General features: G+C 41.3%; 1 protein-coding gene across 3 annotated transcripts in view; it reads right to left on the bottom strand.

The window, feature by feature from the left end:
* Positions 1-5459, bottom strand: part of Trmt10c (tRNA methyltransferase 10C, mitochondrial RNase P subunit) — a 7460-nt gene extending 2001 nt beyond the window's left edge. The window contains exon 1 of one of the 3 annotated variants that reach the window (XM_004636627.2): positions 5254-5459. The gene's annotated coding sequence lies outside the window, so the exon portion shown is untranslated. The remainder of the gene's footprint in view (positions 1-5253) is intronic. The other 2 variants (XM_023721235.1, XM_023721236.1) reach the window with 2 other exon arrangements.
* Between the last annotated feature and the right edge of the window lie 12743 nt (positions 5460-18202).

Raw genomic sequence — 18202 nt, 5'->3', positions numbered from 1 at the left:
CCTTTAGGTAAAAAGTTTTTTTTTTTTTTTTTTTAACTAGGAATTGAACTCATGACTTCATGCTCACCAGGCAGGCACTATGCCTGCTGAGTTATATCTGGCCCACAAAAACTTAACTTGTAGATCCTTTTAGATTTGTATATAGGGGACCAGAGGATCAATATTACTGTATAACAAAGATATGTAAGACTGATATATCTGAGATTATAATGTTATGGACTTCTCCAGATATATATGCAAACTCAAGATTCTTCCAAAGAGAACACAAGGAGACAACAGAAGAGACAGAAGACTGTAAATGGTAAAAAAACATTTAAAAGCTGCTGTAACAATGCCATCCTATTTTGAAACAAATACATTACACATAGACATACTGAGCAGCAAAGGGCCGGGGAGATGGCTCAGTAGAATAAGCGCTTCCCTGGCAAGCACAAGGGCCTGGATTCAAACCCAGGTTCCGCTAAAAATAAAAAAAAATTAAAAAAATAAAGAGCAGCAAAACTACAATGTAGACCTTCTCGAAACAAAAAAGCCTCCAAACCAAAAACCCACCAACAAACTCCAAGTTCTTTAGCTCTGATTTAAAAGAATATAAAATTATCAAACAAGGCGAAATGTGGTGGTGTATGACTGTAATTCCAGAATTTGGGAGGCTGTGTTAGGACTGATGCAAGTTCAAGGCCAACAAGGGCTACAAAGTGAGTTCAATGCCAGCCTGAACTGGATAGTAAAACCCTGTCTCAAAAAAAAAAAAAACCAAAAAAAGTCATTAGAAAAATCATACATAAAGGATTTTATCCTAAAGGGATGTCCACAAGATGAAGATGCTTAGGGGCCGGGGAGATGGCTCAATAGAATAAGCGCTTGCCTGGCAAGTGCAAAGGCCTGAGTTCAATCCACAGTTCCACCCCCCGCCCCCCAAAAAAGATGAAGATGCTTAAAAATGTGAAACTAGCATCAATTTTATTTTTTTCCATAATTTTACTGAGAAACAAATAGCAATAAGACAGTTTCAAATCAAATTGGTAGGACAGTTTCAACAATTAACACATTGCATGCTGCCTTCCTAGTGGTTATTTGTTGTACAAGATGTAGAGATGATATTCTATTTACAAACTATTAGAACAAATCCCTCTATTCATTGAATTAAGAGAATGTAACTATATATCTATCCTAACCATTTTGAATACACAGATACAAAATGATCATTCATCTGTATCCCCCCTTTTTTTGTTTAGTTCCATCATTTAAATATTATAGGGCCGGGGAGATGGCTCAGTAGGATAAGCGCTTGACTGGCAAACGCAAGGATCTGAGTTCAATCCCCGGTTCTGCAAAAAAAATAAAAAAAAATAAATATTATAGGTATGTGAATTCAGCAAAATATCCCAAAATAGTCCAGTAGTCCATAATAGTACAGGGTCTTCCACTTGACTGGCAATGTCAGAAATTGTTGACCTGAGTCCCCTACAGCTCAACATAACAACATGGCCTTACTTCTTATACTTCATTTTTACATTTTTCTGCTGGATGGTTAAGACCAAGATAAAGCAAGACCTATGTAACAAGAATTGTAGCTTTTGGATCTGATAAGGTCAGTCAAATCCCCTCAGGATTTATCCTGAGACCTTGTACCTCAGATTGTAGAACCTTTGTCAGTGTCAGTCATGTGGATGAGTCACGGCCATTGTTTGGCCAATTTGCTCTCTGTGAAAGACTGAGAAAATGTTTTCTCTCCATGTGACTCTCCTTCGGCACACTCTACATCATCGATCACTTTCCTCTTTGGCCCCATAATCTCCTTGATCAGAAAATTTGGGACACAACTGAGTTACATGATGTTACAGTACATGAGTCTTGACCTTGGAAGGCTGGGACCAAAATGTTGGCTTTCCTTGTGGCCCTCCTTTTTCTCTAAAATTTTGGTCTGCAAACTTAGGTTGTTAACCCTCCCAAAGAGAAGCTTATTGTTATTACCATATAACCTAGGCTGTTGAGCTTAACCTCACTGTCTGAATATCAAACATCTTATGCATAACATGGAACAGGTATTTTTCATCAAGTATTGATATGTTTAACTTTAAGTCCCTACAGAATATGACCAAAAAAATTTAAAAAGTAAAATATATTTAAAAAATAGGAGGGCTGGTGAGATGGCTCAGTGGTCTAAAGCACCTAAAGAACAAGCTAAGCTAAGCAAAGCACAGGGACTGTGGTTCGATTCCCCAGCACCACATGCCAGCCAGCCCCACCCCCTGGTGGGCTGAGCTGGCCACACACAAAAAAAAATAAAATAAAATAAACAAATAAATAAAAAAAATTAAAAAAAAATAAAAAATAGGAATAAAGAATTACATATGTTTACACATTTAGTCCAGAAATCTAACCACATACAACATTGTTGCAAGACAGTCCCACAACACTCCTTTTCCTGTCTCCTGCCTTTATTCAACACCTTCTTCCTTTTTAAACAGTCGTCTACCCAAGAGACAGCACGGCAGGAACTGGTGTGTCCTGACAAGCAGCACGTACTCAGAAGACCAGAATGACAGGCACTCCAAGCATGAACCTACTATTATAAATTGCCACCTTCAGCATCAATTTTAAAGTGAAAAACTTTAATAATTTTTTTCAAAATGTAACAAAAACATAGCTCAGCACACTAAGTGCCTACTTACAGGGACTGAGGTTCGATCCTGTCAGCCCAGGCAGCTGGGTGTGGTGCAGGACTGTAATCCCAGTGCTGAGAGGCCAAAAACAAGAGTCTGAGCTGCTTAATAAGAACCTGTATTAGATATGTATAAAAACAAAAAAACAAAATTAAAATATAACAAAAACATCCACAAATAAATTTTTCTTTTTCCCTTGGGTTTGTTTGTTCATTGTTTTGGGGTTTTTTGAGAGAAGTAGTAGGGTTTTTTTGCTTTGTAGTTCAGGCTGGCCCTGAAATCTATATGTAGTACCGGCTGGCTTCAAACTTGCTGCAATCCTCCTGCCTCAGCCTCCCCAGTGCTGGGATTACAGGTGTGCACCACCACACCCAGCTCCTTGATATTATTTATTTATTTTTATTTATTTATTTTTTTGCGGAACTGGGGATTGAACTCAGGCCCTTGAGCTTGCCAGGGAAGCACTTATTCCACTGAGCCATCTCCCCGGCCCTCCTTGATATTATTTAATAACTTTGCCACCACTTCAGTTTTTTGTCTCTGGCCTGTGCACTGAGGCCAACATTCCCCATTGCCTTTTTTTTCCGGAACCAGGGATTGAACTCAGACCCTGAGCCATCTACCCAGCCCCTCCCCATGCCTTTTAAAGGAGAATATGACTATCCCTTTTTTCAATCTATTTCCCCATGACATCTGATATATTTCTGTAGCTTTCATTACTAACACCTGAAAGATACTGCCCACCTAACAAATTGACATAATCTCTCCTTTCCCTTCTCAACCCACTCCTCCTGTGTTCAATTGCAGGGAAGGACACTGCTCTTGAGCCAGCTGATTTGAGCTGGAAACCAGATCGTTTCATTACTGACCTGGCAATCAATCATCCCTAATCCATTCATTATAGTTACTCTACTTTCTGAACCCTTTTGACTACATTCACCTGTTTTCAACCCGTTTTCTTTTTCTTTCATAGTGCTTGGGATCCACCTGTGAGTATGGTGCATGCTAGGCAAATGCTGTACCACTGAGCTACATCCCCAACCTAAACTACTCTGCAACTCACACTTTTCATTTCACTTTTTACTTTTTGCAATAGTGGGGGTCTTCATAACTTGCTATATTCCCAATACCCCTTCCCCCAAGATTTTTTTTTGAGACAGGTTTCACTAAGTTGGGCTCCAACTTTTGATCCTCCTGCCTCAGCTTCCTAGAGTACTGAGATTACAGGCATGTGCCACTATACTTGGCTCCATACTTAGCAGCAAGTATTCCTAGTAGTTCTTACAGCAATCTGCCTATGATGGTAGCTATAATACTTTATCTTAATTGTCTGGTTACCTGTTTACCCTACTAAATGAGAGGGATTATCTATGTCATAAGGAAAAAAGGCTATGTGCATACTGTTACAATTGAACCCAGTATTTCACCATATTTACAATAATCATTCAAATATTGTTTTAAATAGCCTGGATTAAGACTTCTTGGGCCCGGGAGGTGGCCCAGTGGAATAAGCGCTTCCTGGCAAGCGCAATGGCCTGAGTTCCCCGGTTCGGCCAAAAAAAAAAAAAAAAAGACTTCTTAAAAGATGTTCAGAGATTTCTTTTTTTTTTTTAATCTTTCTTTTTTTCCCCAAAATTTTATTGATAAACAGCAATGAGACAGTTTCAAATCAAATCGGAAGTACAGTTTCAACAAATAACACACTGCATATATTCTTCTTAGTGGTTAATTGCTGTACAAGATGCGGACTTGAGATCCTATTTACAAACACCATTAGAACAAATCATTCTGTTCATTAAGAGAATGCAACTATATATCTATCCTAATCACTTTTTTAAAAAATAATTTTATTTATTTATTTAGTGTGTGTGTGTGTGGCCAGCTCAGCCCACCAGGGGGCGGGGCTGGCTGGCATGTGGTGCTGGGGAATTGAACCGCGGTCTCTGTGTTTTGTGCTTTGCTAAGCTTGTTCTAAGTAGGTGCTCTAGACCACTGAGCCATCTCACCAGCCCCATAGCCTAACCACTTTGAATACACAGATACAAAATGGACATTCCTCTGTATACCCTATTTTTTCTAAGTTCCGTTATTGAATGTTCAGAGATTTCTTTAAAGAAAAAAAAATTTACTTTAGACTGCCCACAATATTTAACTCGAGGCCCTAACCCAATATATTGATTTAAGAGTCTTTTGAATTTTGTCTTTGTAAACAGTACAAAGAGAGAAATGAACGCCTCCATTTTATTTGGAGGCGGGGGATAGAACTGGGGATAGAACCCAGGGGCGCGCTACCATCAAGTCACACCACAAGCTCTTTTATTTATTTAAATTGAGACAGGTGTTCGCTAAATTGCCCATGCAAAGTCTCGAACTCGCGATCCTCTTCCCTCAACCTCCCTCGTAACTAGAAATTGCAGGCATGAACTGCTAAATTTTCTAAAGCGATCAAAGCTGTCACTTTGGGAAGTACTGCTCTTGTTTAGGTGCGGGGTTCCCCGTCCTGTGTTTAACCGCCGGGCGCCCTCCTCTCTGCGCAACCCGCGCTGGTGCAGCCGGGAGGTCAGCCACCCCCGCCCCAACTCACTGCGAGAAAGAAACGCGCGCACCAGGATCAGGGACAGCAACCGCGCAGCCTCGTGGTGGAAGGGCTCCCGAGGCCGAAGGTTTGCGGGAAACGCCGCCGAGAACCGCCAGCGGCAGCGGACAGCGGCTCACTCAGCAGCACCCACAGCACGAGTCACCTACACAGGTGCGGTCCCCGCGGAGCCCAGCCCTCGCCTTCGCTCTGGCGCGGCCTTTTGACGTCACGGCGGGCGCGGGAGAGCTTCCGGGCGGAGAGCAGAGCCCTCGCGTGGGGCGTGCGGAAGAGCGCCTTTGAGGGTGCCGGGAGTCCACCGTCCTTTGTGACCCGCGTACTGGCTCCTGTCTGTAATCTCGCACTTGAGAAGCTGAGGCAGAAGCATGACCCTGAGTTCAAGCAAGCCAGAGCTACAAAGTGAGCTCAAGAACAGCCAGAACTATGTAGTGATGTTCTGCTTAAAAACAAAGAAAACCCAGAAAACAGCCGGGCGTGTTGGAGCATGCCTGTAATTCTAGCACTGAGGAGGCTGAGGCAGGATCGCTGCGCGTTGCGGGCTAGCGTGGCCTACATCGCACGACCGTCTCAAAATAAGCAAAGCAAAAGCAAAAAAGGTAAAGGTTTTAAAACCCTTCTCACAGTACTTTCTTCTTAGATTCTATTTGTGTGTACTCACTAAGACAAAACACTTTTTTGAGGTTCACAGTGTATCTCTTTTCTCCTACTCGTTTTGAAAAAATTTGGAAAATAAAGTCTCACATTTCTTGGTAACACTTGGCCAAAATCCAGCCTGCACGTGTTTTGTTTAGCCAACACTTTGTGTTTCCAGATATTTTAAAAATGTGTGTTCCCCTTCCTCTGAATAGAGATTGTACCCAAGGAAGGCCTAGCTACATCCCCAGCACTTTTTATTTGCGATAGTATGTCTCTAACTTACCCAAGCTGAACTAGAATTTAAGATCGTCTTCCCACCTTAGTCTCTTAGTAGGTGGGATGGCTAGCAGTTACCTAGGAGATGTCTCTTAACAATAGGCTAGTTGTATTCTTAAAATCATGGAAAGGTCAGTTAAACCAGTCCCTTTTTTTCTTTTACCGTATTTCTTTGGCAGGGGTGGGGTGGGGTGGTAGTGGTGGTGGTACTAGATCTTGCTATGGTGTCTGGATTATGTTTAAACTGGGGACCCTCTGACCACAGCCTCTGTAGTAGCAGGGGTTCTCAGCATTCACCAGTGCCATAGCTAGGGGTCAGCCTTTTTAATAAAACCTGCTGTGACAAATGTCCACATGAAAAGATTAAAGTCGGGCACTTACATGAAAATTGACTGAAAGTGGATTAAAGAGCTAAAAGTAAGTACAGCAAACTATAAAGCAAGGAAACACATGAGAAAAATTTTATGATAGCAGATTTGGCCAACTTCTTGGATTACACAAAAGGCAACAAAAGAAAACAATAGGCAAATTGCACTTTATAAAAATTAAACTTGAGCATAAAATGACAGTATCAATAGAGTAAAAAGGCATAGAAACAGAAAAGTATTTGCAAGTCACATATCTGTCAAGGGATTAATATCCAGAATGCAGAAAGAATTACAACTTAAGAAAAATCGATGCAATTCAAAAGTAAGCAGAGCCATGCATAGTGACTTGTCTGTAATCCCAGCCCTGGGGAGGCTGAAACAGGAAAATGGCCACAAGTTAGAGGCCAGCCTGAACTACATAGAGAAACCTTGTCCCAAAAACAAACAAACCAATTAAAAAAGTAAGCAAAATTGTGTGTGTGTATTCATGTGTGTGTGTTTCTGGGAATTGAACATAGGATGTTTGCACTGGGCTACATCTTACTCCTCCCCTTTTTGTTTTTTATTTTCTGACAAAAACTCCCAAAGTTATGCAGGTTGGTGATCCTCTTGCTTCACTCTCCCACCATGCTGAGATTATAGGAATGCACCACCACATCCAGCTATAATAAACATTTCTCCACAGAACATACACTAATAGCTAATAAACACATAAAAAATATATTCACTGGTGACTAATTTACAAGGGCTCTGTCTGGTCTGCACCCCTGCTTGTGGCCTGCAGCAAAGGACTTGTTCAAGTAAACCCTCACTTCAACGCTAGTGGTCCTATTAAAGAACTGTTCACTGTCATTATGGACATACAAATTAAAACTACAAAATTAAAATCACAATGAACTACAACTTCACATCAATTGGAGTAATTTTTTTGTTTTGTTTTGATTTTCTTGCAACAAGGTCTCACTTTATACTGTGGGCTGGTCTTGAACTCACTTTGTAGTCCAGGCTGGTCTCCAACTGATGGCAATTCTCCTACCTCAGCATCCCAACACCTGGGATTATAGGCATGTTCCACCATGCTTGGTTTATTGGAATACTTATTAAAAAATTAAGACTGGTGGTAGAGTGTTTCCATAGCATCCAAGAAACTCTAGGTTTGATCACCAGCACCACAAAATACAACAGCAACAACAAAAAAGGAAAAAATACGTCTTGGCAAGAATATGAAAAGTTGGAGCACTGCATTGCTGGTGGGAAAGAAGAATGATGCAACTGTTATGAAACATAGGTAAATGGTTCCACAGCTTGTTACACCACGTGTTGTGCTTTCCACACTGCCACAAAAGTTATTTGCCATGTATCTTTTTTTTTTTTTTTTGCCATGTATCTTTCTTACTCAGTTTATTACACTATAGAAAACTATCCCTGTACCAATGTCTTTTCCAGAAAGTTAAAAAATAATATACCTTCAAGGGTCATTTTCTTACAAAAGTAGGAACCTCTATTTGCTTTTCTGCTGCACCCATAATGTCCGCGACAACCTGAGACTGGCAAGTAGTGGAAAATCAGTAATTATTTGCCAGTGAACAGCACGTGAAGTAAGTGATGCTAGTGCCTGGGACTAGAGTGGTGGCAGAAGAGGCCAGGAAAAGAGGCAAACTGAAAAGATGTTTGAGAGGTAGAATTGATAGAATTTGGTGCTCACTTTAGAGGAAAGAAAAGAAACAGTAGCGTGATGTGAGCACCTGCACTGACAGCGATTGCTAGTGTAGGCAAAGGATGGGTGGGAAAGGAGTGCATGTGGTAGAAGCCAAGGCCAAGAGTGCAGTTATAGACATGGCCTTAGGCTCCCTTCCAGTCAAGTGATGTCCCCAGTAAGATACATGGCTATGGATCTGTGGGCCTGCAGCACGGTGGTGAACCTTTTACAGCTTTCAACATCACAGCCACCTGCAGCATGCATACTATGCGTTTGCTACCACTGGCCTAGAGTTTAAGAAAAACAGGAATGGTGTAAAGATAAAGAGCTGAAAATCACTGAAACAGAGTAAAACCACATGGGTAGAAAAGGTCACATAAGGCTTGCAGAGAGGCAGACGAGGAAAAGGATCAGAATAGGACACAGAGACCACAAGGCTTCCAAGAGGATCAGTACAGGGGTTAACAGATCATACACCACCTAGAGATCATGCAGCACAGCCAGTTGGTTAGTTTATTGTTATATTTGGGGGCTTCTTTTTTTTTTTTTTTTGGCAGAACCAGGGATTGAACTCACACCCTTGCGCTTGCCAGGGAAGCATTTATTCTACTGAGCCATCTCCCCAGCCCCGTTTTTTTTTTTTTTACACCCTGAAATTATGAGTCATAATCCGATTAACCTTTTAATATAATTACTGTAAGACTCAAACCCTATCTTGTGTGTGTGTGTGTGTGTGTGTGTGTGTGTGTGTGTATTTTAGGGAAGGGTCTACAGAGTGTTCAGGGTCTCACTACTAGATTAGACTCATAGTGATCCACCTATTTATAGCCTCCCAAGAGCTGGGATTACAGGCATGTGCCACCATACCCGGTCTCAATTGCCATCTCAGCACACCCCAGGAGTCTAACCCTAGCCCCTGCACCTGCTTACAGGCACTTTAATCCACTGAGCTATTTGGCCAGCCCTGGGGGCTTCAGGTAGAGAGAATTGGGTAAGAAATAAGTAGGTTGTAAGAAATGGAGTCGGGGGGAGCTACCCACTCGGGCCCCCCTCCTGTCCCTCTCTTGGACAGGAGCTTTCTTTCTCTCAATAAATATATTCTGCTCATAACCTCCATTTGTTCCTAAAATTCATTCTTCATTTTTAGAGTGGACGGAGGTATGAGTTTGCTTTTCTTTCATGAATTCTGGATTGGGACTTGATTAGGTAACAAATTTTTATGCATCAAATGTTAATGTCTTTGCCCATTACTCATAATTAATTATTCATACTTTGTCTCATAATACTGTTACAATTGCTTATGCTTTGTCTTTATGTAGTTAATCAGTTTTACCTGAGCAATGGTGCTTGTAATCCCATTGGTTGGCCATAGTTTTGTCCCACCTCCTGCCCACCTAAGTGAGTTCCCATTCTCTCTACCTTAGCCCCACATGGTTTTACATTAAAAAAGTCCCTAGAAGAGACAGCTTCCTGGGGAATTACTGGCTCGGGCCCCCCTTTTGTCCCTGTCTTGGACAGGAGCTTTCTCTCTCTCAATAAATGTATTCTGCTCAAAAAAAAAAAAAAAAAAGAAAAAAAAAGAAAAAGAAATAGAGTCAGATAGTTTCAACTTTTTTGATACAAGGGATTGAATCATGGAGCCCACTTTTTTGGGGGGATAGAGTCTCCTGATACAGTTCAGCTTGGCCTTGAACTAACTATATAGGCCTGGCTGCACTTGAGCTCACAGTAATCCTCCTGCCTCAGTTTTTCATGTGCTGGGATTACAGACATGCACCGCCATGCCTGCTATGAATCATTCCCCATTCATGATAGATGAGCCCTTGACTACTGAGTTGTATTTCCAGCCTTCTTCACCTGTCCCTTTTTTGAAAAAATTGTGTTTTGAGAAAGTGTCTCGAAGTTGTTCACTCTGGCCTGAACTTATGATCCTCCTGTCTCAGCCTCCTGGGTATCTAGAATTACAAGCATGTACCTCCATAGCAAGATTAAACAGTTTAATGGAATCTGGGCATCTTGATTCTCCATTGCTGAGACAAAATACCCAACACCCAAAGTTAAAGGGAGAAAGGTTTATTTAGCTCATAGTTTGTAGAGGTTTTGGTTCATAATCCATTGCCTCAAAGGTGGGGTGGCACAGCAGAGAGGCAGAAACAGTTCATGCAGGTGGAAGACACCAAAAGCAATAAGGAAAAGGACAAGATACTTTCTGTCCCATATATCTAGGTGTAGCACTCACACCCTAAGTCCTAGCCAGAATGCCAGACCAGTCAGTGGACTGATTTAGTAATTACACACCAGGGAGATAGCTCAGTGGCACAAACAGCTCTCTGGCAAATGCAAGGTCCTGAGTTCGATTCCTGATAATCCAAAGAGGAAAAAAACCACTCAGGCTAGGTGTGGTACAGCATGCCTAAAATCTCAGCACGCAGAGGCTGAGGCAAGAGGATCACTATGAGTTTGGGGCCAGCCTGGGCTACAAAATGAGTTCAAGTTCAGTCTGAACTTCACAACAATACCCTGTCTTGGGGGCTGGGGAGAATAAGCATTTAGCTTATTCATTTAGAATAGCTCAGTAGAATAAGCATTTGCCTGGCAAGTGCAGGGTCCTGAGTTCAATTCCCAGTACAGCAAAACAAACAAACAAACAAACAAAACCCTGTCTCAAAAAAAAAAAAAAAAAATCACACACTCTTAATTCCAGTATCACATACTGTAGATTCAGCCACCTCTGAAAAATCCTGCACTTCCATGACTGCATGAGACACTGCGGTACATCTAGATACAAACGATAACACTGAGTAAGGGAAAGACATACAGAAGTCTCCATTTTAGGGTGTAGAGTCCAGGAAAGTCTTTCTTTCTTTCTTTCTTTCTTTCTTTCTTTCTTTCTTTCTTTCTTTCTTTCTTTCTTTTTTTCTTTTTGACTTAATGATAGTGTTGCAGGCAGCCAAATTAGATAGAAATATTATGGGGCTATAGGCAGTCAGATAGGGCCAGGCCCTTGAAATAACACAGATACCTTACAACTGTGGGAGGGACAAATGCTTCTGCTGTGAGCCAGACCTAAAGACCAAAGGTCAAACAAATGCTAACCTCCCTAAAGATTAGCATCCGGGATTGATCTTCATCCTGAGGGAGCCAGGAAGAATCATTATCTGATGGCCACCAGATAAAGTCCTGTTTTATATTCATGCCCCACTTGCTATGTGACTCCCTTCTCCATTTGTTCCTGGACTTAATCAGTTTTACCTGAGCAATGGTGCTTGCAATCCCATTGGATGACCATAGTTTTGTCCCACCCCACATCCGCCTAAGTGAGTTCCCATTTTCTCCACCTTAGATCCGCATGGTTTTACACTATAAAAGTCCCTAGAAGAGACAGCTTCCCAGAGACAACCCATTTGGGCTCCCCTTCTGTCCCTCTTTCGGACAGGAGCTTTCTTTCCCTCAATAAATATATTCTGCTCATAACCTCCGTTTGTTCTTAAAATTCATTATTTGTTTTTAGAGAACACAAACTCTGTCCAGTTCAGGTTGGGAATTTCACTTCCCCTATATCATTTGGAGGTCCCTATATCAGTTTTTCTCCCTATTATCAAACAAAATATAACAGAATGAGTAAACTTCCTGAGAATAAGAGAGTGGATTTCAGAGGATAGGAGATTAGTCTCCTACAGGAGGAGGAAATATTATTCCAATAGTAACAGGAAGACAAGAAATTTAAGTGGATGTGGAATCCAATTTATAGATATAATGACTGTAAGTTGAGAGAGTTCTATTTTTTTCTGGAAAAATTAGATTGCTGAGAGTATACTGAAGATAGAACAAAAGTTTTCTGTGATCAAAAAAATAATGGGTAACAAATTCATGGAAACAGAATAGAAAATAAATAGAAAACCACAGTGAAAACACTGAGAGACCTTTTCAAAATGGAGTAACAAGGCCATAAAGAAAGCAGAATTTATGCATATTTCAAGGTGCTGCCTAGGACTGTGAACTTTGGTCACCTCTACCATTTGACCATGGGCATGTGGAAGGGCCAGATAATTTCAGACACTCAAATATATAGCAAAAGCTTATCAAATGCTTACATTTTTTACTAAGAATGTTTGTTCTTTTTGCTGTCTTCTATTGGTCACACAGCCCTTGAATTCACTTCAAACTTCAGTAGGAATTTCACTTAAAGCAACTTTAAACACCATTTGATAATGAGAGAGGCCCCAGTCACTGACCTAACTTTGTTTCTCTTAGATACTGTCTTGCCTCTTTTTTTCCTTCTGAGTAATACTCTCTGACAGCTACCCTGGCTTTCAGAAACAAGAAGTCTGATTAATAAACATCCTTTGAAAGGAGACCAAAATTGCCTCCAAGGGAATAGTAAGCTTTGTAGGTATGTTACTCAAAAGTAAGATTGCTTCTTAGGTGGGCTGCCTCCCTAGCCAGAAGCATCCATCTCAGGTTAGGAACTGAATTGTCCCCTTAAGCAATAGTGACTTGCAGGGCCTAGCAGAACTGGACCTGAGGTAGTGAGCCACCAGATCATGGCCTCACCAAGATTACCTACTTCGTCACCTATGGAAAATTCTTAGCTGTTCCTACTGCCTTAGTTACTTCCTCATTTTTGGCACAAAATGCTTGACTGCTACAAATTGAAGGCAGTCAGTTATTTTAGCTCAGTTCCTAGAGGTTTTAGGCCATAGCCTGATGGCTCCAAGGCAGAGTAACATGGCAGAAAGGCATTGCAGAAGAGAAATAGTCCATGGCAGGGTAGGCAGGAAGCAGCTAAGTGGCAAACCTATTTTCTCTTTTATTCCATTCAGGATACAAGCCTATTGGTGATGTCACTCACACCCAGGTTTGGGTTCCCCATTAGCCACCACAGAAATATACTGTATACAGTACATCCATAAATGTTCTAAACCAATCAACATACTGATTTAGCTACCATAAACCCTTTATCTGTTTTCACACAACCTAGATCAGTGAAGGCAAAGTTTTTAGAGCTTTCAAAGATAACAAACAACCTGCTGTGGCACTTATGCTGTAGATTTGTCACTGGTGCCCTAGATCTAGCCACCTCTGAAAAGCCTCATCTATGCATACTTGAAGCTGCTGGGGGACATCTAGATGTAAGCAATAACACTACAACTGAACATTTCTTTGAAGACAGATTTTTTTTGGGGGGAGGGTACAAGTAATCAAACTCAGGAACTTGATCCTGCCAGGCAGGTGCTATGGGGCTGAGCTATATTCCTGGCCAAGACAGATCTTATGGCAGTAGATTTTTCCATTTTTCCCAGTGTAGCTACACTCATAACCAGCTCCATTATTTCACTTTTTAACTGTTTGTTTGATTTGCATTTTGGCAGAGGTAGTAGCTAAACCTACTCAGTTGGGACCCCCAAAGCCAGGGCCTTTTCCATAAAACTCTGGAAACAGTAATTTATAACTTTTGCCTATACAAATTCTCCTACTCCTACTTCATTCAGAATGTAGATTCAGAGCTATCTTCTGAAACTCTTTCTTCAGAGTTGCAATTCCAAAATCCTAAAGAAAAATTAATGTCTCAGTTCACTTGGATTTCTTCTCTTTCTCTCTCCTTTTTTTCTCCTCCTTCCCCCTCCTCTTCCTTCTCTTCCTCTTTCTCCTCCTCCTCCTTTCTTCTTCTTTCTTCTTTCTTCTTCCTTCATCTTTGTCATTGTCTTTCTTAGACAGGATCTCACTATACAGTTCAGGCTGGCCTTGAAATCACTTTGTAGCCCAGGCTGGTCTTCAACTCACGGAGATCCTCCTGCCATAGCCTCCTGGATTCTGGGATTACAGGTGTGTGCCACCACACCTGGCCCTCACTTGGATTTCTAGGATACTGCTTTTATCAGAGATACAATTATGGGCCAGATGAAACCTACTTCATGTGAGATTGACTCAACCTTGCTACTCATGAGAGGATTTCTTTTCTTTTGCTCTCCTTTTCCTTAGTTTCTCCTCTCCCCCCAACCCCATACTAGTAATGAGGACTTATACCAGGGATTTCACCTGAATTACATCTTGAGTTCTCTCTCAAGCTGGCCTTTTCGCTATATGACCCAGGCTGGCTTCAAACTTTTGGTGGTGCTTCTGCTTCAGCCTCCCTTGAGTTGGAATTTATTCCCCAACCTTTTAAACTTTATTTGAGACAAGGTATCACTAATTTTCCCTACTTTCCTCAAACTTGCCATCCTTACAAGTAGCTGAGAATGCAGGTGTTGTCATCATACTAGCTAAGATTCTTTTTTTTTTGTTGTTGTTGTTTTTTGAGACAGAGTCTTACTCTGTGGCTTGAGCTGGCTTTGAACTCACTAAGCAGCCAAGTTTGGCCTCAAATTCTTGGTGATCCTCCTGCCTCAGCCTCCCAATAGCTGGGATAAGAAGCATGTACCACCATGCCTGGTTAAGATTCTTTTCTTTTAAAAAAATTTTTTTTTTAGTGTGTGTGTGTGTGTGTGTGTGTGTGTGTGTGGCCAGCTCAGCCCACCAGGGGGCAGGGCTGGCTGGCATGTGGTGCTGGGGGGATTGAACCGTGGTCCCTGTGCTTTGCCAAGCTTGTTCTAAGTAGGTGCTTTAGACCACTGAGCCATCTCACCAGCCCCAAGATTCTTCTTTTCTTGACCAAACTTTATTTAGGCTATTGAACTTTTCCCTAGGCCTGTTTGTGTGCCTCCTCATCCTCCTGCTCCTCTTTCTCCTTCGTTTTTTTTTAAAATTAATTAATTAATAAATTAATTTGTGTGTGGCCAGCTCAGCCCACCAGGGGGCGGGGCTGGCTGGCATGTGGTGCTGGGGGATTGAACCGTGTTCCCTGTGCTTTGCTTAGCTTCTCCTAAGTAGGTGCTTTAGACCACTGAGCCATCTCACCAGCCCTCTCCTTCATTTTCTATGTGCTTTCTTTTAAATTCCAGTTCTAGGGAAAAAAGTACTACTAAGTCAGTTTAGCAAGACATTTGTCTTTGAAGTCTGATAAATGAAGCCCTCAGTATGTACCAAGATGTTGAAATGGATCTTTGAAAAGTAGGAGTTTCTTTAAAAGATAGACTGCTTCTCTAATTCTGTGGTGCTGAGAACTTGAACTGCCATCTTCTCCACTCCTCAATGCAGATGAACATGAGAAGAAAACAGTAATGCCTTTCCCAGAAAACTGGCCTGTCTGAAAGAAATATGCAGCTGCAGAGACCAAGGAGGTTGAGGTCAGCTTTCCCTCAGGGAAGAAGGGAGATAAGAATAGTCAGGGATAAACCTGGGTCATTGTGCTTCTTTCCCCTTCTGTCTTGTAATAAAACATACACTTGAACATGCAAAGACAGAGATTTGAGGAAAAGGCCATCCTATCTCCTTTAGAGCTGGCTTTAAATTACCAACCCCATCTCCATGGAACCCAGAGGGACTCTACTAAGTGCTACATGTTTCATGCTTGGTCTGTTCTCGTCTTGTCTCGTCTCTCCCCTTCTTTCCCCTCCCCTCTCCTCTCCTTCTCTCCCTTCTCCCCTTCTCTCCTCTTTTTTTCTTTTTGTTTTTAGGCAGTGTCCCACTATGTAGTACAGGCTGGTCTTGAACTTATTATGTAATCCAAGCTGGCCTCAAAATTATGATAAGCCTCCTGCCTTAGCCTCCCAAGTGCTGGAATTGCAAATGTGTACCACTATACTTGACCATGCTTTTTAACAAAAAAATAAATAATTGTTTTTTTGTTTCTTTTTTCAAAATTTGAGACGGGGCTCATTAACTTTCCCAGGTGGGACTAAAATTTGTAATGATTTTGCCTCAGCCTCCTTAAATCCTTGAATTACAATTGATCTTTTTCTTTCCACCAAAGTAAATTGTATCTCCTACCCTCTAGGGAAGTGCTAGACAGTGTGGACCTTAGTAGCTGGTAACAAATATCTGATTAGGTTTGTAATCCTCCATCATGCTCCAGGTAATATCTGATCAATCCTGGCCAGTCTTCAGCAAGAATTCTGTTAGTCTGAGGAAATACAGTAAAAGACAAAGTATAATACCTTTGGATATAAGTTTCACCTGCCTATGCTGTATGTAGATTTGAGCCCAATCTCTTTCCTCCATTGCAAAATCCCATTACTATGTTATTTATACCTATTAAGAGTCCTCCTCACCATGATGTAATGGTTAATACTTTTTCTTTGAAGTTTGGTGAAGTAAAGAATCACTTCCTCTATAGCGAAAATGCTGTGTATCTGGTGGTTTATAAATAGTAGAAATTAATTCCTCACAGTTTTGGGGGCCTGGAAGTCTAAGATCAAGGTGCTGCTGAACTTGCCTGTGTCCTTGAGGGTCTATTTTCTGGTTCTTGGATGGCTGTCTTTTCAGTTGTTTCTTCATGTAGAACAGATTGAGGATACTCTCTTGTATCATCTTTTCTAAGGCCAATAATCCCAGTCTTGGGGACAGAGCCCTATAACCTAGGCGCTGCCCCCATGTACTCCCCACATCCAAATACCAAGACATTGTGGATTAAGCTTTCATACGTAAATTTGGGGGAGATGGTGTTACCTACTACTGACATCCATGGACTCAGGCTCCTTTGCTGTCTGTAGACCAAATCAAAGAGGGCTGTTTACTTTGGTAACAAATAAAAGGTTTTCTTCAAAGCTAGCTCTCATGAGATAGAGGAGCCTCATCATCCAAACTGGCTCCAATATATGTATTTATCTATCTATTTCACTGTGTATAGGTGTATTAGGGTCTTTTTAAAAATTAACTTCATTGGTACAAATTTAGATACACAGAATGATCACATTCATCATAGAGAATTTGTGCATGATATAACTTGATTCCTTTTTTCTCATTCTTCTCCCTTTCCTTCAATTCCTCTTTGGTCCTTATTTGCAAAGATATGTTTCTACTTTATCCTTCTTTTCTGATTTTTTCTTTTCCCTGCCTTCCGTTTACTGTCCCCTCTTCAGGTGCTGGGATTACAGGTATGTGCCACCACACTCAGAAATAGCTTAATCTTGGAAATGGCCCAAATGTCCATCACTAAAGGAATGTATAAAAGAGATTTAGGATTTAGGATGCAAGCCTATAATCCCAGACTTGGCAGGCTGAGGCAACAGGATTGTTGTGAGTTCAAGACCAGCCTGGTCTACAAAGTAAGCTCACGGCCAGCCTGAACTGTAGAGCAAGACCCTGTCTCAATGAGAGAGAAGAGAGAGAGAGAGAGAGAGAGAGAGAGAGAGAGAGAGAGAGAGAGAGAGAGAGAGAGAGAGAGAGAGAGAGATTTAGCTATTATAAACTATACTATTATAAAACATGGTTGTGCATATATAGCTGTGGCATAGAGCTTTTAATTTGGGGGGGAATACACTAAAAAGAGGAATAGCTAAAAAAAAAGGGGGGGGGCGGATAGCTGAGCCAAAAGAAAACTTTAAAACTTTAGTGCTAGTACTTTAAAAACTCCCCACACTGACTTCCACTGTGGTTATACCAGTCTGCACTCGCAGAAATGAAATAATAATGAAGAAGGATCTACCCTGCCCCTGGCATCCCCTCATAGCATTTGTTATTGGCTGTTTTCTTGAGTAAGATAGAATCTCAAGGGTATTTTAATTTGCATCTCTCAAATGACTAGTGATATTAAACAAGTTTTCATCCATTTGCTGTTTCTACTTCATCTAGGAAGTGTGTATTCATATCAGATGGTCATTTTTTCCAATTTGGCCTGTAAATATGAAGTGGTGCTGTATTATTGGTGACAAGACCATCCTCTTGCTGGGCATGGTGGCACAAGCCTGTAATTCCAGCACTCCAGAGGCTGAGGCAGGAGGATCACTGTGAGTTAAAGGCCAGCCTGCACTACATAGTAAGACCCAGATTCAAACAAAACAAAACAAAACAAAACAAAACAAAACAAAACAAAACAAAAATCCCTTCTCTTTGAGGGTATCAGCTTGCCTCCTAAAGG

Source organism: Octodon degus, unplaced genomic scaffold (genome assembly GCF_000260255.1).
Source record: "Octodon degus isolate 3935 unplaced genomic scaffold, OctDeg1.0 scaffold00081, whole genome shotgun sequence".
NCBI lineage: Eukaryota > Metazoa > Chordata > Mammalia > Rodentia > Octodontidae > Octodon > Octodon degus.
The sequence above is the reverse complement of the archived record's forward strand: the minus strand, read 5'-3'. Positions and strand labels throughout refer to the sequence as shown.